At 47.6% G+C, this 26,370-nt stretch overlaps 2 long non-coding RNA genes across 2 annotated transcripts; both read left to right on the forward strand.

Annotated features, from left to right (window-relative positions):
- Positions 1-280: 280 nt before the first annotated feature.
- On the forward strand, positions 281-1,234 carry LOC148378589 (uncharacterized). The gene is made up of 3 exons (XR_015855772.1): positions 281-725; positions 862-966; positions 1,111-1,234. It is a non-coding gene; the product is annotated as an uncharacterized LOC148378589 (long non-coding RNA).
- A 22,344-nt stretch (positions 1,235-23,578) lies between these two features.
- Positions 23,579-24,532, forward strand: LOC148378590 (uncharacterized). The gene is made up of 3 exons (XR_015855771.1): positions 23,579-24,023; positions 24,160-24,264; positions 24,409-24,532. It is a non-coding gene; the product is annotated as an uncharacterized LOC148378590 (long non-coding RNA).
- The last annotated feature ends 1,838 nt before the right edge of the window (positions 24,533-26,370 follow it).

Consider the following 26,370-nt stretch of genomic DNA (forward strand, 5'->3'; position numbering starts at 1 on the left):
CTTTGCCACTCGCTGTGCGCTGAAAACGACGGACTTGCCCGGCTGCTCAGCCCGTCAACCATGAGCCGCGAGCGCGACGTCATTGTCCGTAGGCAGCTAGTGGCAAAATGCACCCTGTTAGAGTTGCGCTCGCTCCAACTTATTTTGCAAGAACCACACGGGAGACAAGTAAGTTCTTTTGGACACCTGCAGGTGGAGAGTCCATCCGTTGTACGAATGAAGTCTGACTCTCGGCTCCTGCACGAGCATTTTAATTAAGAGAAACAGGGTGGGTGTAAGAGTGGATTGAATAGAGGAAGCCCTTGACCTCTAGTCAAAACATAGCAAGGGGTGTTTTACGACTTTGTGTAGGAAGGGATAAGCGATAGGGATAAATAAGGGATAAATAATATTATTTATTACAGGTCGCAGTCAAAGTCAAAGCAACACAATGATACGATAAAGATAATCTGGAAAACCCTGACACACCCTGTAGTTGTCACTTTTGGAAAAGACGAGCGTCCCTCCAATCATCGCCGGTGACGTGTTTTTCAGGCTCTGGAGACAGGAGCTCATGTCAGAAATGTCATTGTGAGTCGCGTTTGTTTCTGCGCCGGAGCCGTTCGTTCCCTTTGCATCCAAAGAATCTCAAAGGCGGATTATTTGTGTCGACAGGAGAGAGATTTGCTGCTACGATACCGACGTCGAGAATCTCTGAGGAGGAACAAAGCGTGAGGTCCTGCAAGGTGAGTCTGTTTGTTTGCGGCTGCTTGGTGTTGCGCAAGATGAAATGGCCTTTTTCTCGCTATCGTTCCTCTCGTCGATTCATCGTGAGGTGTCGCTTCAGTTTGTTCAGAGAGATGTTTGCTTCCGCGCCCGCAGGTCATCGAAACATTTTACGGCTACGACGAAGACGTGTTGGTGGACTCGTACGGATCGTCCTTGTCTTTTCACACCGACAGAACCCCCGACACGGAACCCGAAGAGGTAGCCCGCCATTTCTGCCAGCGTATTGGCACCAAACATTCCTCTTCAGCCTGGAATCGGACTCGTCTTTGCGTCGCGGGTGCTTTGTCGCCGGTCTGACTGATTCTGGTACTAGTGCTGTGTTGCATTGGTGTGTGCATGAAGAGGCGGAGCTTCGCTACCGCCAGCTGACGCAAGAATATCAAGCGCTGCAACGAGCCTACGCTCTGCTAGCCCAGACCAGCGAAAGGGGACTACGACGCCGAGAAGGAGATCAAGGTGGCGCCCCTTCCCGCAACCCCCGGCCGGGTCGCAGCCTCCCCGTTCTCACCCAGCCTCGGGTGTTCTCTGGTCTGAAAGGAGGAGGAGGAGCCTCCCTCCTCCTCCTTTCAGACCAGAGAAAAGCTGATGGTAGAAATGGGTCACTATCAAAGCAGAGTAGCAGATCTGGAGTCAGCGCTGAAGCAACAAGGACAGGTAAGCTCATCAATGAGCACACCTTTTTCTCAGACAAAATAGCTACATTCTTCAGTCACTCATCCGTCTGGCATTACTGGACCAACCCCCCCCCCCCCCCCCCCCCGAACGTGGCTGGGAAAATGCGGAGAAAAGCAAATGTCATTTTCCAGTCAACCAAAGAATTTGTGGATGAAAATGACACAACATTCCAAAGCTGTCCACGCGTTTGTCTCTTCTAGAATGTCAAGTGGGTGGAGGAGAAGCAGCTGCTGCGTCAGAGCAATCAGCAGTTGGCCGAAAAGGTGACGGAAAGAAAGGCGCTGGGCGGAGTCGCTTGGCGTCACACCTGTCGGGAAGCCCCGCAGATGAGGTCTGACTGTCTTTTCAGGTCAGGCGGATGGAGGCGGAAGAAGCGCGTCTGAAAGAGCACATCCAGGATATCCGAGACCAAAACGAACTGCTTGAGTTCCGCATCCTGGAGCTGGAGGTGGGAAGACTCGCACAAGCGTGTTGAGGCCAGAGATGTGACGGACGGACGGACGGACGGACGGACGGATGCATGCCTCTGCCTTTCAGGAGAGGGAGTGGCGCTCCCCCGTCTTGAAGTTTCTGCAAGTCCGTTTCCCAGACGGCCTCAGCCCTTTGCAGATTTACTGCGAGGCCGAGGGCGTGAGCGTACGTAAGGCGTCCCTCGCAACCCTAACCTTAACCCGAGGTCCCAGAACACCTTACATTGCTCCTTGCGCCTTTCCCCCGGACATCGTCATCAGTGATCTGATGAAGAAGCTGGACATCCTGGGCTATAACGCCGTAAGTGTATGTCGAACTCCTTATGTTCGCACTCCACGAGACTCGGCGGCTCAAATGTGACTTTTGGAAGGCTTTGCGCTGAAAGAAGCTTGTTGACGCTGTGCCTTTGGGCTCTTGCAGAATCTCACCAACGAGGAGCAGGTGGTCGTGATTCACGCCAGGACCCTTCTCACCCTAGCCGAGAAGGTAACGCGCACGTCCACGCACGCTCTCGCATTCTGCTTATGTGACAGCAGCCTTTCCTCAGTGGTTAGAATACATCAAAGTGACCAAGTCAGCACTTCAACAGAAGATGTTGGACATTGAAAGTGAGAAGGTAGACAGACACGCGACATCAGCCAAGGGGAACTCCGGCAATGTGCCCCAACAATTCTGACCTTGAGCTGTGCTAGGATATGTTCTGCAAGCAGAAGGGCTACCTGGATGAAGAGTTGGACTTCAGGAAGTGTTCCATGGACCAGGCTCATAAGGTAAGCCGCCCTCAAATCTCCCGCCGGACCACTGATGGACGAGGATTGCGGCCCAGAGGATCCTGGAGCTGGAGGCCATGTTGTACGAGGCGCTACCGCAGCGGGACTGCCCCGCCACGGACGGCGAAAAAGCCAGCCACGCTGGCGTGAATGACGTGCTGACGGCGGATCAGAGAGAAGAGCTTAGGAGCGCCGTGGACCAATGGAAGCGAGCCCTGATGTGCGAGTTGAGGGAGCGCGACGCTTGCATCCTCCAAGAGAGAATGGATCTGCTGCACAGCGCACAACAGGTAAGGGCCCAAAGCCAGCCCGGCACTTACTTGCACGCTTACTGGCTTTTGAATGCCACTTTCCATTTGTCCGTCCTAGAGGAACAAAGAGCTGAAAGAATTCATCGAAGCTCAGAAGAGACAAATCAAACAATTGGAGGAGAAGTTTCTGTTTCTCTTTCTATTCTTCTCCTTGGCCTTCATTCTGTGGCCCTAACACCAGCTGGTGAGTGAGCTCCAGCGGCACCGCACTCGACACCTCCGATACACTGCCAGCCGGTCTCAGACGTTGGCAGACGCTCCGATGCCAACGTATACCCCCCGCCACGGTGACAGAGGCACCGCGTCACACCGGCGCTCATCCAATCAGAAGGCAGGAAAAGCAAATTCACATGCAGGGCACTTTTGAACCAGAAGAGAGCGCCACAAAAAACGGTTGTTGCCCCAAACGCGCACTAAAAAGGGTCAGAATAACAAGAGTCCCACTGGCCAGCCGGGGCCACCCGTCCAGCTGTTTCTTCAGGGGGGAAAAAAATTGGAGTCACCGGTGAGTACATTTTGCATTTAGCTCTGCTTTTCTGCTTCTGTCTTCAAGTGTGTGGCATCCTGCGATCAAAGAGTCAGCCAACCCCAAAGCGGTTGACCTCAACGTCCCACCACCATGCCTACCAGAGCAGGTGACGTGATGCTTTGGACATCCTTCCGTCTCAGATGCCCAAAAGTACTCTTTGCCACATCTGCGGCAATACGGTGTCTTTTCAAAGGTGCAAATAAATCCAGCGTGGGCGGAACACGCACGTCTTCGGTTTTTCCCGCTTTGTTTGTGTGACAGCTGTTGTGAAAATTTTATACAAATAAAGTTGTATAGTACAGGTTTGGCCAAGCCGCAACTCCCGAACCGCATGCGGCTCTTTTATGTTCATATCAACATTTGTGTGTGTGTGTGTGTGGGGGGGGGGGGGGGGGGGGTTGTGCGTGTTGGCTTCACTTGAGTTCAATTTGGTATTTTGGTCAAAAGCGCATGTGGTGAAATTCCACAAAGTAGGATGGGCAAACACATTTCTTTAAACTATGAGTGTCAATTGGGCTCTCGAAATGGCAGGGAAAAGATGCACAGCAAAACGAAAATACGTAGATGAACACAGGACGTTTTAATCAGAGTGGGAAAGTTTCTATTTTTTGTTGAACGTGATGGCAAACCATTCTGCCTGATATGTCAGACCTCAGCGCATTTCAAAGATTCAAATCTTCAGCGCCATGCACTTCAGCTCACTCCATGCTAACATTGATCAGGCGTCGAACCCGCATCATCATGCTTAAGAGGTGGCCATGCTAACCAGTGCGCCATTATGTCAACGCATAATAACTAAGTCTACTGGTCAAAACAGCGGTTACTATATGACGTCGCTACGTCGTGGTCACGTGACGCAGACAAGACGTCAATGGACGTGGGCAGAGTTAACTTGTTTAAAAGGGAGTAGGCAGAAGAAATATTTAATTTATTTAAATCTATTTTGAGTGCACACCATTATGCCAATGCATAACAACTGTAAATCTACTAAACAAAACAGCGGTTGCTATATGACATCTGCCACGTCGTGGTCACGTGACATACGTGACGTCGATGGGCGTAACTTTCGCCGGAATTCAAATCCGCGGGGAGAGTTAACTTGTTTAAAAGAGAGTGGGCAGAAGAATTATTTAATTTATTTAAATCTATTTGGTGTGTGCGCCATTATGTCAATGCATAACAACTGTAAGTCTACTAAACAAAACAGCGGTTGCTATTTGACGTCTGCCACGTCGTGGTCACGTGACGCGGACGTGACGTCGACGCCTACTTTACATCCCACCGATCACAGGACTCCTCGGCTGCATAACCGTGCCCCCTTCCCAACCAATCGGATTTGCTATACGCGAAAACGACGCCAATGGAAAGAGCTTCCGCCCAAATTTAAATCCGTGGGCGTGGCTCGCAGCAGGAAGTAGGAAAATGGCGGCGATGTTGACAAAGACACAGCGGATGGTAACATACGACTAACAAGAGAAATATTTTTATTTTCTGCTTGCAACTGGACCGTCCAGAGCGTACACGGTAAGTACAACTCATCGTTTTTAAAAAGAAGTACTTTTGTTGCCCTGAAAAGCGAGTGAGCGTGGCGTTTGTGGGGGACGTCGAATTTCGACGATTCTTTCTGGTCAACGGTTGTAAATGATTGTGTTGATTAAAAAAGAAAACTTGATGTAACTCTACTTTTAACTGCCGTTTCAGATAGATTTGGAATTGCATCACATCCAATTTTGCCTAGAGCGTACACGGTAAGTAACACTCGTTGTGTTTAAGGAGATTTACGTTTGTAATAGCAGAAGTGTAGCCGCGTTGCGTTGTACGTGTGAATGTTGGTCCGGGCGAAATGTTAATGTTTAATTTCATTCCTTTAGGTTCCACGGTGTTTGTTGGCTGCAAGTTTTCCACTGCAAGAAGAGGCTCGTATCATTGACCAGGAGCGAGCTACAATGGTGAGTAGCCATAACATTTATGTTAAACACTTCCTATTTCATGTCTAACAGTACTTGATTTAACAAATAACCATAAATAAATACAGTGTGGGCACTGAAGTTAACATATGTGATTATACTGCCTAATCTGTCACGGAGTAGATTGTTGCAAAGTAATATAAGATCCAAAGTTGTAATTCAGAATAGTTTTCAAAAGAAGGCCATTAGAATTATATACAAGTCTGATTACCCTGAACAAGCTATTAATTAAATCACAAATTCTTCAATTCAAAGATTTGGTAGATTATCAGACAAATAATGTCTAACAGTAATTGATTTAACACATCACGATAAGTAGATTGAGTGTGGGCACTCTCAAGTTAACATAAGTGATTATACTGCCTAATCTGTTACAGAGTATGTTGTTGCCAAGTAATGTAGAATAGATCCAAAGTAGTAATCCAGAATAGTTTTGAAGAGGCCATTAGAATGATAAACAAATCTGATTACCTTGAACATAATAACAAGCTAAGTGTTTAATATGTCCTATGAAGTCAAAATTGGGCACCATCATGTGGTGAAATTTGGAATTGCATCACATCCAATTTTGCCTGGGAACAAACAGATTACATAAATCTTAGTTTTGAATAAGCCACTCCTTCTCAAACAAGTAAACTCTGCCCATTTTGCGCAGTAGATGTTCTGTTAATATCTAGTATTTATACAAAGTCATAATTTAAATTGCTTTCAACCTTCATTCATCGGTTCAACCAACATTACTCGCTCTTATTACCAACTTGTATTGATTTAACTAAGCGTTTAATACTTCCTATCAGGTCTCAAATCGAGATTTGGCAAAATACAATTTCAGCAAATCCAATTTTGCCAGGGAACAAAAATAGATTAAATAAACTAAATAAGTCCTCTTCCCATTAAATAAATCAGAAAAGTCTGTCTTGTAACCAGTCCTCTTCAAACAAGTAAAGTCTGCCCATTTTGTGCCGTAGATTTTGTGTCTATGCCTAGTATTTAAACAAAATCATAATTTAAACGACTTCTTTCCTTCATTCACTTTGGAAATTTGGAATTGCAGCAAATCGAATTTTGGCAGGGAACAAAAATAGATCAATTAAACTAAATAAGTCTTCTTCCCATTAAATAAATTAAAAAAGTCTGTCTTGTAACCAGTCCTTTTCAAACAAGTAAAGTCTGCCCATTTTGTGCCGTCGATTTTGTGTTAATGCCTAGTATTTATACAAAATCATAATTTAAAGGACTTCATTCCTTCATTCACTTTGGAAATTTGGAATTGCAGCACATCAAATTTTGCCTGGGAAGAAAAGTAGATTAAATAAATTTAATAAGTCTTACTACTTCCCATTAAATAAATTAAATACGTCTTACTTGTTCCCACTCCTTTTCAAAACAGTAGTTTAAAACGAGGGCCCTTCACTCAATCTTTAACCTCAACCCCGCACGTTGTGTTGTATCTGTGAATGTTGGTTGTGGCCAAATGATAGTTTTCTTTCATTCGTTTAGGTTCCAAGAAAACTTGATGTAACTCTACTTTTAACTGCCGTTTCAGATAAGCGGGTATTACGTCGCAGTCAAATGCCGCGGATATGACGTAATTGCCCGAACCTCCGCCAAAATTCAAATCTGTTGGCGCGATGGCCGTGAGCCACTGAGCAGCGACGATTATCAACAGAAATATCTTTATTTTCTGCTTGCAACTGGACCGTCTAGAGCGTACACGGTAAGTAACACTCATTGTGTTTAAGGAGATTTACGTTTGTAATAGCAGAAGTGTAGCCGCGTTGCGTTGTACGTGTGAAAATTGGTCGAGGCGAAATGTTAATGTTTAATTTCATTCCTTTAGGTTCCACGGTGTTTGTTGGCTGCAAGTTTTCCACTGCAAGAAGAGGCTCGTATCATTGACCAGGAGCGAGCTACAATGGTGAGTAGCCATAACATTTATGTTAAACACTTCCTATTTCATGTCTAACAGTACTTGATTTAACAAATAACCATAAATAAATACAGTGTGGGCACTGAAGTTAACATATGTGATTATACTGCCTAATCTGTCACGGAGTAGATTGTTGCAAAGTAATATAAGATCCAAAGTTGTAATTCAGAATAGTTTTCAAAAGAAGGCCATTAGAATTATATACAAGTCTGATTACCCTGAACAAGCTATTAATTAAATCACAAATTCTTCAATTCAAAGATTTGGTAGATTATCAGACAAATAATGTCTAACAGTAATTGATTTAACACATCACGATAAGTAGATTGAGTGTGGGCACTCTCAAGTTAACATATGTGATTATACTGCCTAATCTGTTACAGAGTATGTTGTTGCCAAGTAATGTAGAATAGATCCAAAGTAGTAATCCAGAATAGTTTTGAAGAGGCCATTAGAATGATAAACAAATCTGATTACCTTGAACATAATAACAAGCTAAGTGTTTAATATGTCCTATGAAGTCAAAATTGGGCACCATCATGTGGTGAAATTTGGAATTGCATCACATCCAATTTTGCCTGGGAACAAACAGATTACATAAATCTTAGTTTTGAATAAGCCACTCCTTCTCAAACAAGTAAACTCTGCCCATTTTGCGCAGTAGATGTTCTGTTAATATCTAGTATTTATACAAAGTCATAATTTAAATTGCTTTCAACCTTCATTCATCGGTTCAACCAACATTACTCGCTCTTATTACCAACTTGTATTGATTTAACTAAGCGTTTAATACTTCCTATCAGGTCTCAAATCGAGATTTGGCAAAATACAATTTCAGCAAATCCAATTTTGCCAGGGAACAAAAATAGATTAAATAAACTAAATAAGTCCTCTTCCCATTAAATAAATCAGAAAAGTCTGTCTTGTAACCAGTCCTCTTCAAACAAGTAAAGTCTGCCCATTTTGTGCCGTAGATTTTGTGTCTATGCCTAGTATTTAAACAAAATCATAATTTAAACGACTTCTTTCCTTCATTCACTTTGGAAATTTGGAATTGCAGCAAATCGAATTTTGGCAGGGAACAAAAATAGATCAATTAAACTAAATAAGTCTTCTTCCCATTAAATAAATTAAAAAAGTCTGTCTTGTAACCAGTCCTTTTCAAACAAGTAAAGTCTGCCCATTTTGTGCCGTCGATTTTGTGTTAATGCCTAGTATTTATACAAAATCATAATTTAAAGGACTTCATTCCTTCATTCACTTTGGAAATTTGGAATTGCAGCACATCAAATTTTGCCTGGGAAGAAAAGTAGATTAAATAAATTTAATAAGTCTTACTACTTCCCATTAAATAAATTAAATACGTCTTACTTGTTCCCACTCCTTTTCAAAACAGTAGTTTAAAACGAGGGCCCTTCACTCAATCTTTAACCCCAACCCCGCACGTTGTGTTGTATCTGTGAATGTTGGTTGTGGCCAAATGATAGTTTTCTTTCATTCGTTTAGGTTCCAAGAAAACTTGATGTAACTCTACTTTTAACTGCCGTTTCAGATAAGCGGGTATTACGTCGCAGTCATGTGCCGTGGATATGACGTAATTGCCCGAACCTCCGCCAAAATTCAAATCTGTTGGCGCGATGGCCGTGAGCCACTGAGCAGCGACGATTATCAACAGAAATATCTTTATTTTCTGCTTGCAACTGGACCGTCTAGAGCGTACACGGTAAGTAACACTCATTGTGTTTAAGGAGATTTACGTTTGTAATAGCAGAAGTGTAGCCGCGTTGCGTTGTACGTGTGAAAATTGGTCGAGGCGAAATGTTACTGTTTAATTTCATTCCTTTAGGTTCCACGGTGTTTGTTGGCTGCAAGTTTTCCACTGCAAGAAGAGGCTCGTATCATTGACCAGGAGCGAGCTACAATGGTGAGTAGCCATAACATTTATGTTAAACACTTCCTATTTCATGTCTAACAGTACTTGATTTAACAAATAACCATAAATAAATACAGTGTGGGCACTGAAGTTAACATATGTGATTATACTGCCTAATCTGTCACGGAGTAGATTGTTGCAAAGTAATATAAGATCCAAAGTTGTAATTCAGAATAGTTTTCAAAAGAAGGCCATTAGAATTATATACAAGTCTGATTACCCTTAACATAACAACAAGCTATTAATTAAATCACAAATTCTTCAATTCAAAGATTTGGTAGATTATCAGACAAATAATGTCTAACAGTAATTGATTTAACACATCACGATAAGTAGATTGAGTGTGGGCACTCTCAAGTTAACAGATATGATTATACTGCCTAATCTGTTACAGAGTATGTTGTTGCCAAGTAATGTAGAATAGATCCAAAGTAGTAATCCAGAATAGTTTTGAAGAGGCCATTAGAATAATAAACAAATCTGATTACCTTGAACATAATAACAAGCTAAGTGTTTAATATGTCCTATGAAGTCAAAATTGGGCACCATCATGTGGTGAAATTTGGAATTGCATCACATCCAATTTTGCCTGGGAACAAACAGATTAAATAAATCTTAGTTTTGAATAAGCCACTCCTTCTCAAACAAGTAAACTCTGCCCATTTCGCGCAGTAGATGTTCTGTTAATATCTAGTATTTATACAAAGTCATAATTTAAATTGCTTTCAACCTTCATTCATCGGTTCAACCAACATTACTCGCTCTTATTACCAACTTGTATTGATTTAACTAAGCGTTTAATACTTCCTATCAGGTCTCAAGGCAAGATTTGGCAAAATACAATTTCAGCAAATCCAATTTTGCCAGGGAACAAAAATAGATTAAATAAACTAAATAAGTCTTCTTCCCATTAAATAAATCAGAAAAGTCTGTCTTGTAACCAGTCCTCTTCAAACAAGTAAAGTCTGCCCATTTTGTGCCGTAGATTTTGTGTCTATGCCTAGTATTTAAACAAAATCATAATTTAAACGACTTCTTTCCTTCATTCACTTTGGAAATTTGGAATTGCAGCAAATCGAATTTTGCCAGGGAACAAAAATAGATCAATTAAACTAAATAAGTCTTCTTCCCATTAAATAAATTAAAAAAGTCTGTCTTGTAACCAGTCCTTTTCAAACAAGTAAAGTCTGCCCATTTTGTGCCGTCGATTTTGTGTTAATGCCTAGTATTTATACAAAATCATAATTTAAAGGACTTCATTCCTTCATTCACTTTGGAAATTTGGAATTGCAGCACATCAAATTTTGCCTGGGAAGAAAAGTATATTAAATAAATTTAATAAGTCTTACTACTTCCCATTAAATAAATTAAATACGTCTTACTTGTTCCCACTCCTTTACAAAAAAGTAGTTTAAAACGAGGTCCCTTCACTCAACCTTTAACCCTATTTATTCACCTTCTAGGCTAAGTGTTAAAGGCTAAGTGTTAAAGGCTAAGTGTTAAAGGCTAAGTGTTAGAGGCTAAGTGCCAGAGGCTAGGCGCCAGAGGCGAGTTTTTGTGGGCTGAAGTTTTAGTGGGGTTAGTGTGAATACAATCCAAAAGAATACAACAGAATACAATACAATAGAATATAATACATAGATTAAATTCAATAGCTCTTACTACTTCCCATTAAATAAATTAAATACGTCTTACTTGTTCCCAATCCTTTTCAAAAAAGTAGTTTAAAACGAGGGCCCTTCACTCAACCTTTAACCTCAACCCCGCACGTCACATTGTGTTGTATCTGTGAATGTTGGTTGTGGCCAAATGATAGTTTTCTTTCATTCGTTTAGGTACCACGGTGTTTGTTGGCTATGTTTTCCACTGTCAGAAGGATGAAAATACAAAGTACAACGCTTGGACGTGGGCGAAGACGTCACCGGTGAGTCCTTCCTTCCTATTTATTTACCTTCTAGATGCTAGAGGCTAAGTGTTAGAGGCTAAGTGTTAGAGGCTAAGTGTTAAACACAATACGAACAACACAACGATACTGCACTGAACAACACGATACCGCACTGAGAAACACGATACCGCACTGAACAACACGATACCGCACTGAACAACACCATGCCGCACTGAACACCATGCCACACTGAACAACACCATCCCGCACTGAACAACACCATGCCGCACTAAACAACACCATGCCGCACTGAACAACACCATGCCTCACTGAACGACACCATGCCGCACTGAAAGACACCATGCCGCACTGAACGACACCATGCCGCACTGAAAGACACCATGCCGCACTGAACAACACCATCCTGCACTGAACAACACCATCCCGCACTGAACAACACCATGCCGCACTGAACAACATTATGCCGCACTGAACAACATTATGCCGCACTGAACATTATGCCGCACTGAACAACACCATGCCGCACTGAACAACACCATGCCGCACTGAACAACATTATGCCGCACTGAACAACACCATGCCGCACTGAACAACACCATGCCGCACTGAACAACACCATGCCGCACTGAACAACATTATGCCGCACTGAACAACACCATGCCGCACTGAACAACACCATCCTGCACTGAACAACACCATTCCGCATTGAACACCATGCCGCACTGAACAACACCATCCCGCACTGAACAACACCATCCCGCACTGAACAACACCATGCCGCACTGAACAACATTATGCCGCACTGAACAACATTATGCCGCACTGAACAACACCATGCCGCACTGAACAACACCATGCCGCACTGAACAACACCATGCCGCACTGAACAACATTATAACGCACTGAACAACACCATCCCGCACTGAACATCACCATGCCGCACTAAACAACATTATGCCGCACTGAACAACATTATGCCGAAATGAACAACACCATGCCGCACTGAACAACACCATGCCGCACTGAACAACACCATCCTGCACTGAACAACACCATCCCGCACTGAACAACACCATGCCGCACTGAACAACACCATGCCGCACTGAACAACACCATGCCGCACTGAACAACACCATGCCGCACTGAACAACATTATGCCGCACTGAACAACACCATGCCGCACTGAACAACACCATGCCGCACTGAACAACACCATGCCGCACTGAACAACATTATGCCGCACTGAACAACACCATGCCGCACTGAACAACACCATCCTGCACTGAACAACACCATTCCGCATTGAACACCATGCCGCACTGAACAACACCATCCCGCACTGAACAACACCATCCCGCACTGAACAACACCATGCCGCACTGAACAACATTATGCCGCACTGAACAACATTATGCCGCACTGAACAACACCATGCCGCACTGAACAACACCATGCCGCACTGAACAACACCATGCCGCAATGAACAACACCATCCCGCACTGAACAACATTATGCCGCACTGAACAACATTATGCCGCACTGAACAACATTATGCCGCACTGAACAACATTATGCCGAAATGAACAACACCATGCCGCACTGAACAACACCATGCCGCACTGAACAACACCATCCTGCACTGAACAACACCATCCCGCACTGAACAACACCATGCCGCACTGAACAACACCATGCCGCAATGAACAACACCATCCCGCACTGAACAACATTATGCCGCACTGAACAACATTATGCCGCACTGAACAACACCATGCCGCACTGAACAACACCATGCCGCACTGAACAACGCCATCCTGCACTGAACAACACCATCCCGCACTGAACAACACCATGCCGCACTGAACAACATTATGGCGCACTGAACAACATTATGCCGCACTGAACAACACCATGCCGCACTGAACAACACCATGCCGCACTGAACAACACCATGCCGCAATGAACAACACCATCCCGCACTGAACAACACCATGCCGCACTGAGCAACACCATGCCGCACTGAACAACACCATCCTGCACTGAACAACACCATGCCGCACTGAACAACACCATTCCGCACTGAACAACACCATGCCGCACTGAACAACATTACGCTGCACTGAACAACACCATGCCGCACTGAACAACACCATGCCGCACTGAACAACACCATGCCGCATTGAACAACACCATGCCGCATTGAACAACACCATGCCGCACTGAACAACACCATCCTGCACTGAACAACACCATGCCGCATTGAACAACACCATGCCGCACTGAACAACACCATCCTGCACTGAACAACACCATCCCGCACTGAACAACACCATCCCGCATTGAACAACACCATCCTGCACTGAACAACACCATGCCGCACTGAACAACACCATGCCGCACTGAACAACACCATTCCGCACTGAACAACACCATGCCGCACTGAACAACACCATCCTGCACTGAACAACACCATCCCGCACTGAACAACACCATGCCGCATTGAACAACACCATCCTGCACTGAACAACACCATCCTGCACTGAACAACACCATGCCGCACTGAACAACACCATGCCGCACTGAACAACACCATGCCGCACTGAACAACACCATGCCGCACTGAACAACATTATGCCGCACTGAACAACATTATGTCGCACTGAACAACACCATGCCGCACTGAACAACACCATGCCGCACTGAACAACATTATGCCGCACTGAAAAACACCATGCCGCACTGAACAACACCATCCCGCACTGAACAACACCATGCCGCATTGAACAACACCATGCCGCACTGAACAACACCATGCTGCACTGAACAACATTATGCTGCACTGAACAACACGATCCTGCATTGAACAACACCATGCCCCACTGAACAACACCATCCTGCACTGAACAACACCATCCTGCACTGAACAACACCACCCCGCACTGAACAACACGATCCCGCATTGAACACCATCCCGCACTGAACAACACCATGCCGCACTGAACAACACCATTCCGCACTGAACAACACCATGCCGCACTGAACAACACCATGCCGCAATGAACAACACCATGCCGCACTGAACAACACCATGCCGCACTGAACAACATTATGCCGCACTGAACAACACCATGCCGCACTGAACAACACCATCCCGCACTGAACAACACCATGCCGCATTGAACAACACCATGCCGCACTGAACAACACCATCCTGCACTGAACAACACCATCCCGCACTAAACAACACCATGCCGCACTGAACAACATTATGGCGCACTGGACAACATTATGCCGCACTGAACAACACCATGCCGCACTGAACAACACCATGCCGCACTGAACAACACCATGCCGCACTGAACAACACCATGCCGCACTGAACAACATTATGCCGCACTGAACAACACCATGCCGCACTGAACAACACCATGCCGCACTGAACAACACGATCCCGCATTGAACAACACCATCCTGCACTGAACAACACCATGCCGCACTGAACAACACCATGCCGCACTGAACAACACCATTCCGCACTGAACAACACCATGCCGCACTGAACGACACCATCCTGCACTGAACGACACCATCCCGCACTGAACAACACCATGCCGCATTAAACAACACCATGCCGCACTGAACAACACCATCCTGCACTGAACAACACCATGCCGCACTGAACAACACCATGCCGCACTGAACAACACCATGCCGCACTGAACAACACCATGCCGCACTGAACAACATTATGCCGCACTAAACATTATGTCGCACTGAACAACACCATGCCGCACTGAACAACACCATGCTGCACTGAACAACATTATGCCGCACTGAACAACACGATCCCGCATTGAACAACACCATCCCGCAGTGAACAACACCATGCCGCATTGAACAACACCATGCCGCACTGAACAACACCATGCTGCACTGAACAACATTATGCTGCACTGAACAACACGATCCTGCATTGAACAACACCATGCCGCACTGAACAACACCATCCTGCACTGAACAACACCATGCCGCACTGAACAACACCATGCCGCACTGAACAACATTATGCCACACTGAAAAACACCATGCCGCACTGAACAACACCATCCCACACTGAACAACACCATGCCGCATTTAACAACACCATGCCGCACTGAACAACACCATGCTGCACTGAACAACATTATGCTGCACTGAACAACACGATCCTGCATTGAACAACACCATGCCGCACTGAACAACACCATCCTGCACTGAACAACACCATCCTGCACTGAACAACACCACCCCGCACTGAACAACACGATCCCGCATTGAACAACACCATCCCGCACTGAACAACACCATGCCGCACTGAACAACACCATTCCGCACTGAACAACACCATGCCGCACTGAACAACACCATGCCGCACTGAACAACACCATGCTGCACTGAACAACACCATGCCGCACTGAACAACATTATGCCGCACTGAACAACACCATGCCGCACTGAACAACACCATCCCGCACTGAACAACACCATGCCGCATTGAACAACACCATGCCGCACTGAACAACACCATCCTGCACTGAACAACACCATCCCGCACTAAACAACACCATGCCGCACTGAACAACATTATGGCGCACTGGACAACATTATGCCGCACTGAACAACACCATGCCGCACTGAACAACACCATGCCGCACTGAACAACACCATGCCGCACTGAACAACACCATGCCGCACTGAACAACATTATGCCGCACTGAACAACACCATGCCGCACTGAACAACACCATGCCGCACTGAACAACACGATCCCGCATTGAACAACACCATCCTGCACTGAACAACACCATGCCGCACTGAACAACACCATGCCGCACTGAACAACACCATTCCGCACTGAACAACACCATGCCGCACTGAACAACACCATCCTGCACTGAACAACACCATCCCGCACTGAACAACACCATGCCGCATTGAACAACACCATGCCGCACTGAACAACACCATCCTGCACTGAACAACACCATGCCGCACTGAACAACACCATGCCGCACTGAACAACACCATGCCGCACTGAACAACATTATGCCGCACTGAACAACATTATGCCGCACTAAACAACATTATGTCGCACTGAACAACACCATGCCGCACTGAACAACACCATGCTGCACTGAACAACATTATGCCGCACTGAACAACACGATCCCGCATTGAACAACACCATCCCGCAGTGAACAACACCATGCCGCATTGAACAACACCATGCCGCACTGAACAACACCATGCTGCACTGAACAACATTATGCTGCACTGAACAACACGATCCTGCATTGAACAACACCATGCCGCACTGAACAACACCATCCTGCACTGAACAACACCTTTCCACACTGAACAACACCATGCCGCACTGAACAACATTATGCCGCACTGAACAACACCATGCCGCACTGAACAACACCATGCCGCACTGAACAACACCATGCCGCACTGAACAACACCATGCCGCAATGAACAACACCATCCCGCACTGAACAACACCATGCCGCATTGAACAACACCATGCCGCACTGAACAACACCATCCCGCACTGAACAACACCACCCCGCACTGAACAACACGATCCCGCATTGAACAACACCATCCCGGACTGAACAACACCATGCCGCACTGAACAACACCATTCCGCACTGAACAACACCATGCCGCACTGAACAACACCATGCCGCACTGAACAACACCATGCCGCACTGAACAACATTATGCCGCACTGAACAACACCATGCCGCACTGAACAACACCATCCCGCACTGAACAACACCATGCCGCATTGAACAACACCATGCCGCACTGAACAACACCATCCTGCACTGAACAACACCATCCCGCACTGAACAACACCATGCCGCACTGAACAACATTATGGCGCACTGAACAACATTATGCCGCACTGAACAACACCATGCCGCACTGAACAACACCATGCCGCACTGAACAACACCATGCCGCACTGAACAACATTATGCCGCACTGAACAACATTATGCCGCACTGAACAACACCATGCCGCACTGAACAACACCATGCCGCACTGAACAACACCATGCCGCACTGAACAACACGACGTCGCACTGAACAACACGACGCCGCACAGAACAACACGACGCCGCACAGAATAACACAATACCGCACAGAACAACACAATACCGCACAAACAGTTTTAGATAATATTACGTCGCAGTCATGTGACGCGGACATGACGTCAATAGGCGGAACTCACGGCAAAATTATAATCCGTGGGCGTGGCTTGCAACAGGAAGTAGGAAAGCGGCAGTTCTGGCAAACAAGACACAGCTGTTAGTAACACGATGACTAACAAGGCAAATATTTTTGTTTTCAGCTTGCAACTTGACCGTCTAGAGCGTACAAGGTAATTACAACTGTTTTTTTTTAGCCCTGAAAAGCAAGGGAGTGTGGCGTTTGGGAGGAATGTCGAACTCGGCGTCTGCTTCCAGCCACAGACGCCAAATTTCGACGATTATTTCGACTGGTCAACGGTTGTAAATTATTGCGTTGACTAAAAACTTTATTTAACTCTACTCTTAACTTTGCCGTTTCAGATATGCGGGTATTACACCGCGGAAATGACGTCAATAGGCTGAACTCTCGCCAAAATTCAAATCTGTGGGCGCAATGGCCTTGAGCGAGACACCGGATACAAACACGACGATTATCAACAGAAATATCTTTATTTTCCGCTTGCAAGTGGACCGTCTAGAGCGTACACGGTAAGTACAACTCATTGTGTTTAAAAAGATTTACGTTTGTGTAGTTTGCGTTGCGTTGTATCTGTGAATGTTGGTTGAGGCTAAATGTTAATGTTTAATTTCATTCCTTTAGGTTCCACGGTGTTTGTTGGCTGTATGTTTTCCACTGCAAGAAGAGGCTCGTATCATTGACCAGCAGGAGCTACAATGGTGAGTACCCCTTTCGTCTTCCATTTATGTTAAACACTTCCTATTTCATGTCTAACAGTACTCGATTTAACAAATAACCATAAATAAATACAGTGTGGGCAGTCACGTTAACATATGTGATTATCCTGCCTAATATGTTTATCACAAATATGTCACTAATCACTAATATGTTTATTTGTTTATCACAACACCTTTGGACCTTCAGCAATCGATTATTTACCTTCATCTACATAGAGACAGAACGATGGTGTCTTAAACATCTCATTCATTTCACCAAATAACTTCACGCAGGTGGATAACGGCCGTCTCGGTCACGCTATGTTGCGTGATGCAGTTTTGAAGAACCAAATGCATTTATTCAATGAATAAGTCAAGCTAGTTCTATGTTTATGATGTTGTAAGTTACGGTACCGATTGAAGTTGAGTTCGAAGCCAGTGGAAAACAGCGCTGCGTTTGTGCTCTCCAGGTACAAATGTTGTGATCTCTGACTGACGACCGGGCGAGACTCGAGTAAGAGATGTCCAAACGAGCTCCGGCAGGGCGGGCCAAGGCGGAGCGAACGGACGCCCTTCAGGCCGCCAATGACGAGCTGAGAACCAAACTGATGGACGTCCAGTTAGAACTTCAGCAGGAGAAGAACAAGGTGAAAACCTCAACAGACAGACACTGCCTGCCTCCCTGCCTGCCTCCCTGCCTGCCTCCCTGCCTGCCTCCCTCCCTCCCAGTTTTCCCGATGTAGATTAGACATGCGTGTGCCATGACTGTGTCAGCCTACATCAACAAATGCACCGAGGACGTCAGCACCACTAAGAATATCATCACCCGGGGCAACCAACGACCCTGGATGACTGAGGAGGTACGTCAAACGCTACGAGCGCGGAACTCTGCCTTCAAGTCTGGCGACAAGGAGACACTGAGGACAGCGAGAGCCAACTTGAACCGTGCCATCAGGATAGCGAAGCGAGACCGCAGTCGAAAATTTCAGGATCGTTTCCACGACGTCAAAAACATCAGGAGTATGTGGCAAGGCATACGGGCGATTACAGACTACAACTCACCCTCCCCCCCCCCGGTGGGTGTAGTTGATGCTGACTTTCTAAATGGTCTAAATAACTTCTTTGGGAGGTTCGAGGCACTAAACGGCACTCCAGCAGTTAAAACTGTCCCCCATCAGGAAGAGGAGGTACTCTGCCTTGACTCCGCCGATGTGTTGAAGACCCTGAGGAGAGTCAACCCCTGTAAGGCCCCTGGCCCCGACAACATTCCTGGGCGTGTGTTCAGGGAATGTGCAAGTCATCTGGCTGGGGTCATCACAGACATTTTTAACACCTCGCTGGGCCAAGCCACAGTGCCGGCGTGCTTTAAGACTGCCTCCATCATTCCGGTGCCGAAGAAACCTCAAATCACCTCATTTAATGATTACCGGCTTGTTGCACTGACTCCGGTTATGATGAAGTGCTTCGAAAGGCTGCTTAAAGGTCACATCGTTTCCAGACTCCCCCTATTATTTGACCCGTTCCAGTTTGCCGACCGGCAAAACCGCTCCACTCAGGACGCCATCTCCTCCGTTCTTCACCTGAGCCTGGCTCACCTGGAGGAGAAGAACACCCATGTGCGGAGGCTGTTCCTGGACTTCAGCTCAGCGTTTAACACCATCATCCCACAGCATCTGGTAGGAAAATTGGAACACCTGGGCTTCAACACCCCCCTTCGCAACTGGCTGCTAGACTTCCTCACCAACAGACCTCAGTCAGTCCGGGTCGGACAGAACACCTCTGATGTCATCACCCTCAGCACAGGCTCCCTTCAGGGCTGCGTCCTGAGCCCCCTGCTGTGCACCCTGATGACACACGACTGCGTCCTCAGGTTCACCACCAATCACATCGTGAAGTCAGCAGACGACACAACGGTGGTGGGGCTCATCAGAGACAACAACGACCTGGACTACAGAGAGGAGGTGGAGCAGCTGGTGGGCTGGTGCAGAGAAAACAGCCTGATCCTGAATGAGGAGAAGATGAAGGAGATCATCGTCGACTTCAGGAAAAAACAGCCTCACCACGCTCCACTGATCATCAACAGCTCAGCTGTGGAGGTGGTCAGCACCACCAAATTCCTGGGGGTCCACATCACAGAAGACCTCACCTGGACTATGAACACTACGGCACTGGTCAAGAGGGCACAGAAGCGCTTGTACTTCCTGCGGAGGATGAGGAGAGCCCACCTGCCCCCACCCATCATGAGGACGTTCTACAGGAGCACCATAGAGAGCATTCTGACAAGCTGTCTCTCTGTGTGGTGTGGAGGCTGCACCGCCTCCGATTGGAAGAACGTGAGGAGAGTGGTGAGGACAGCAGAGAGGATCATAGGGGCTCCTCTTCCCTCCATTCAGGACATTTCATCTCAGCGCTGCATGTCCCGTGCCCGTAACATCATCAATGACCCATCACACCCCCACCATGGACTGTTCTCCCTGCTGCCCTCTGGGAAGAGGTTTGCAGCATCCGCTGCAGGTCCACCAGGTTCTGCAACAGCTTTTTCCCTGCTGTCATCAGACTGTTGAACACTAGAACTGTTGAGCTCTAAACTGAACTCTGCATCACACATTCACAGAACTGTACTTTATGACACTACGGACCTCTATCTTGCACTATCTCGCACTACCAACTTTACTGAACTTGTATAAACCCTTTAAATAGAAGTTTAATACATGGTTTAGCATTCCTCTGCACACTCTTGAATACTGTTTTGCCTACTTGCACTATTGCATAATTATCACTGCTGCACTTTATACTTATTTTTAATATATATATATATATATATATATATATATAGTATATATGTATATATATATATTTTCATAGGATATGTTACTTCTATTCAACTGCAATATCACTACTTTGTTGTAAGACGTATGCAACGGAATTTCGTTTTGTATGCACCATGTGCAGACAAGATGACAATAAAGTTTGTCTAAGTCTAAGTCATGTCAGGTCAGCTGTCTGGAGAGAGAGAGAAGTCAGGACCTGCGGGCGGAGCACCACCGTGCCACCGCCGCCATGACGGAACTCAAAAGCAAACTCCATGAGGAGAAGCAGAAAGAGTTAGCCATTACCAGGGAGACATTACTGCGGCAGCATGAAATGGAGCTGATGAGAGTGATCAAAATCAAAGATGGAGAGATCCAGCGACTGAATGCCTTGGTCCTCAGCCTGAGGGACGGCTCCATGGACAAGGTGATCCGCTCTATCCGTGTCTGACTATCCGCACGCCACGTCGGGCTTCGATGCGGCCGCTACCGTATTGTGTAGCTTGTCCCCAGTAAGCGTCGCGGCGCTCCGTTGCGGTCTCAACGGCCCGGTGTGGCGCAATGTCTGCTCAGGTGAGGAGGGGGGGCGCTTTGCTGGCGGAGGTGGAGGAGACGCGGCGGTGTCGGGAGACCGAGCGGTGTCGCCTCCACCAGGAGCGCGGAAGAAGCCCTGGCAGCGGCCCAGCAGGCCTGGCAGTCCCGAGCGGCCGAGCTCCGATCGGCTCATCACCAGCATCGGGAGGAGCTGAGCCGAACCAAGAGAGACTGCGAGAGGGAGATCCGCCGACTGGTAGGACTGATCAGATGCGCGGTGCGTGGCTATGTTCCCAATTTCGTTGTATACCTGCAGTGCAATGACACCTAAGGCATTCTATTCTATTCTATTTCACAAGAAGAAAATGTCCGGTTGCTCGCTTCGCTTTTGTCACAGCAAAGGTGTTCTAGTCGATTCCAGAAAAAAATTGGCCGGTTGCTCTCTTTGTTTTTGTCACAATTCTGGCAAATGAGTTTGCCCGCCTGCCTGAGCGCTCCCCGTTTGTACATCCAGACGGATGAGATCAAGCTGAAAGACAGAGCGGTTAGTGTTTTGGATGAAGCCCTGGGGCCGGCCACGTCCACCGCCTTCAGCTGCAGACTGCCGAGCAGCAGATCGCTGCCCTGAGGGATTCCCAAAGGGCGGGCCTAAACTACCCTGGAAGTGGGGTCAACGCCGCTACTAGCAATCCTCTTCATTGCGTAAGCCACCTCATCACACACTTGCAGTACGCATGACTTAGTTCGTTGCTGGAGGAAGGTAGCACAAAAACAGTTTTGAACTTTGAACGAGTGCTTGTGTGTGTGTGTTGCGGGGCGTTTTCAGTCTCAGGAGGATCGGGACACGCGACGGTTTCATCTGAAAATCGCTGAGCTCAGCGCAGTCATCAGGAAACTGGAGGATCGAAACGCCCTGCTTTCTGAAGAGCGCAATGAACTGGTAATTTATTGACGGCACGCTTGAAGGTTTGCGCTACGTTTGATGCGCGCCATCCAGCGAGGCACCCATTGCGCTTGCTTATTAGTTGAGCGGCGCGGCGAGTCGGTTGCCTGGTAGATGTCTTTTATTGGGAGCCAAAGCCACGATTCCGTTCAAACCGATGCAAAAGGAATGGATACGTTCTGGCCCGCGTGTTGTGCGTCTTTCACATCCCGCACTTCATGCTTGCAGCTAAAGCGACTGAGAGAAACAGAAAGCCAGTTTCTGCCACTCCTGTACAAAAACAAACGCCTGAGCAGGAAGAATGAAGAACTCTCGCTGGTGCTGTGTCGCCTTGAAAACAAAGTGCGCTTTGTCACCCAGGAGAACGAGGAGATGGCAAGCTTGGTAAGTCGACGCGGACAACGGCGGCGTGCCAACAGAGTCCACTGCATTTGTGTTCCACAGAGAAGGCCTAGTTCGCTCAATGACCTGGACCGCGGTTGCGGCCAGCAGGACGGTGAAATGGAGTTCCTTCAAGTTGTGGAGCAGCGGCACATCATCGACGACTTGTCCAAGGTCTTCAGGCAGGCGACTCGGTGCACGTACGGCAGCGCCGCGCTCGCTCGCTGTCGCCAGGAAACCTTTTCCGTCCAAAGCTTGGCCGGCGGCCGCCATCCAAAAAATTGGCCCCTTAAATTCCGACCTTTCAAGCAGGAGCATTGTGCGCACGCGTTTGAACACGCTTTAGACTTGTTTTGCCGTTTTCAGCAGCTCAAAGCTCCCGTTTTGTCAGCGCCTTTGCCACTCGCTGTGCGCTGAAAACGACGGACTTGCCCGGCTGCTCAGCCCGTCAACCATGAGCCGCGAGCGCGACGTCATTGTCCGTAGGCAGCTAGTGGCAAAATGCACCCTGTTAGAGTTGCGCTCGCTCCAACTTATTTTGCAAGAACCACACGGGAGACAAGTAAGTTCTTTTGGACACCTGCAGGTGGAGAGTCCATCCGTTGTACGAATGAAGTCTGACTCTCGGCTCCTGCACGAGCATTTTAATTAAGAGAAACAGGGTGGGTGTAAGAGTGGATTGAATAGAGGAAGCCCTTGACCTCTAGTCAAAACATAGCAAGGGGTGTTTTACGACTTTGTGTAGGAAGGGATAAGCGATAGGGATAAATAAGGGATAAATAATATTATTTATTACAGGTCGCAGTCAAAGTCAAAGCAACACAATGATACGATAAAGATAATCTGGAAAACCCTGACACACCCTGTAGTTGTCACTTTTGGAAAAGACGAGCGTCCCTCCAATCATCGCCGGTGACGTGTTTTTCAGGCTCTGGAGACAGGAGCTCATGTCAGAAATGTCATTGTGAGTCGCGTTTGTTTCTGCGCCGGAGCCGTTCGTTCCCTTTGCATCCAAAGAATCTCAAAGGCGGATTATTTGTGTCGACAGGAGAGAGATTTGCTGCTACGATACCGACGTCGAGAATCTCTGAGGAGGAACAAAGCGTGAGGTCCTGCAAGGTGAGTCTGTTTGTTTGCGGCTGCTTGGTGTTGCGCAAGATGAAATGGCCTTTTTCTCGCTATCGTTCCTCTCGTCGATTCATCGTGAGGTGTCGCTTCAGTTTGTTCAGAGAGATGTTTGCTTCCGCGCCCGCAGGTCATCGAAACATTTTACGGCTACGACGAAGACGTGTTGGTGGACTCGTACGGATCGTCCTTGTCTTTTCACACCGACAGAACCCCCGACACGGAACCCGAAGAGGTAGCCCGCCATTTCTGCCAGCGTATTGGCACCAAACATTCCTCTTCAGCCTGGAATCGGACTCGTCTTTGCGTCGCGGGTGCTTTGTCGCCGGTCTGACTGATTCTGGTACTAGTGCTGTGTTGCATTGGTGTGTGCATGAAGAGGCGGAGCTTCGCTACCGCCAGCTGACGCAAGAATATCAAGCGCTGCAACGAGCCTACGCTCTGCTAGCCCAGACCAGCGAAAGGGGACTACGACGCCGAGAAGGAGATCAAGGTGGCGCCCCTTCCCGCAACCCCCGGCCGGGTCGCAGCCTCCCCGTTCTCACCCAGCCTCGGGTGTTCTCTGGTCTGAAAGGAGGAGGAGGAGCCTCCCTCCTCCTCCTTTCAGACCAGAGAAAAGCTGATGGTAGAAATGGGTCACTATCAAAGCAGAGTAGCAGATCTGGAGTCAGCGCTGAAGCAACAAGGACAGGTAAGCTCATCAATGAGCACACCTTTTTCTCAGACAAAATAGCTACATTCTTCAGTCACTCATCCGTCTGGCATTACTGGACCAACCCCCCCCCCCCCCCCCCCCGAACGTGGCTGGGAAAATGCGGAGAAAAGCAAATGTCATTTTCCAGTCAACCAAAGAATTTGTGGATGAAAATGACACAACATTCCAAAGCTGTCCACGCGTTTGTCTCTTCTAGAATGTCAAGTGGGTGGAGGAGAAGCAGCTGCTGCGTCAGAGCAATCAGCAGTTGGCCGAAAAGGTGACGGAAAGAAAGGCGCTGGGCGGAGTCGCTTGGCGTCACACCTGTCGGGAAGCCCCGCAGATGAGGTCTGACTGTCTTTTCAGGTCAGGCGGATGGAGGCGGAAGAAGCGCGTCTGAAAGAGCACATCCAGGATATCCGAGACCAAAACGAACTGCTTGAGTTCCGCATCCTGGAGCTGGAGGTGGGAAGACTCGCACAAGCGTGTTGAGGCCAGAGATGTGACGGACGGACGGACGGACGGACGGACGGATGGATGCATGCCTCTGCCTTTCAGGAGAGGGAGTGGCGCTCCCCCGTCTTGAAGTTTCTGCAAGTCCGTTTCCCAGACGGCCTCAGCCCTTTGCAGATCTACTGCGAGGCCGAGGGCGTGAGCGTACGTAAGGCGTCCCTCGCAACCCTAACCTTAACCCGAGGTCCCAGAACACCTTACATTGCTCCTTGCGCCTTTCCCCCGGACATCGTCATCAGTGATCTGATGAAGAAGCTGGACATCCTGGGCTATAACGCCGTAAGTGTATGTCGAACTCCTTATGTTCGCACTCCACGAGACTCGGCGGCTCAAATGTGACTTTTGGAAGGCTTTGCGCTGAAAGAAGCTTGTTGACGCTGTGCCTTTGGGCTCTTGCAGAATCTCACCAACGAGGAGCAGGTGGTCGTGATTCACGCCAGGACCCTTCTCACCCTAGCCGAGAAGGTAACGCGCACGTCCACGCACGCTCTCGCATTCTGCTTATGTGACAGCAGCCTTTCCTCAGTGGTTAGAATACATCAAAGTGACCAAGTCAGCACTTCAACAGAAGATGTTGGACATTGAAAGTGAGAAGGTAGACAGACACGCGACATCAGCCAAGGGGAACTCCGGCAATGTGCCCCAACAATTCTGACCTTGAGCTGTGCTAGGATATGTTCTGCAAGCAGAAGGGCTACCTGGATGAAGAGTTGGACTTCAGGAAGTGTTCCATGGACCAGGCTCATAAGGTAAGCCGCCCTCAAATCTCCCGCCGGACCACTGATGGACGAGGATTGCGGCCCAGAGGATCCTGGAGCTGGAGGCCATGTTGTACGAGGCGCTACCGCAGCGGGACTGCCCCGCCACGGACGGCGAAAAAGCCAGCCACGCTGGCGTGAATGACGTGCTGACGGCGGATCAGAGAGAAGAGCTTAGGAGCGCCGTGGACCAATGGAAGCGAGCCCTGATGTGCGAGTTGAGGGAGCGCGACGCTTGCATCCTCCAAGAGAGAATGGATCTGCTGCACAGCGCGCAACAGGTAAGGGCCCAAAGCCAGCCCGGCACTTACTTGCACGCTTACTGGCTTTTGAATGCCACTTTCCATTTGTCCGTCCTAGAGGAACAAAGAGCTGA

This window comes from Syngnathus floridae, unplaced genomic scaffold (genome assembly GCF_059516105.1).
Source record: "Syngnathus floridae isolate MCC-2025c unplaced genomic scaffold, RoL_Sflo_1.0 HiC_scaffold_34, whole genome shotgun sequence".
Taxonomy (NCBI): Eukaryota; Metazoa; Chordata; class Actinopteri; order Syngnathiformes; family Syngnathidae; genus Syngnathus; species Syngnathus floridae.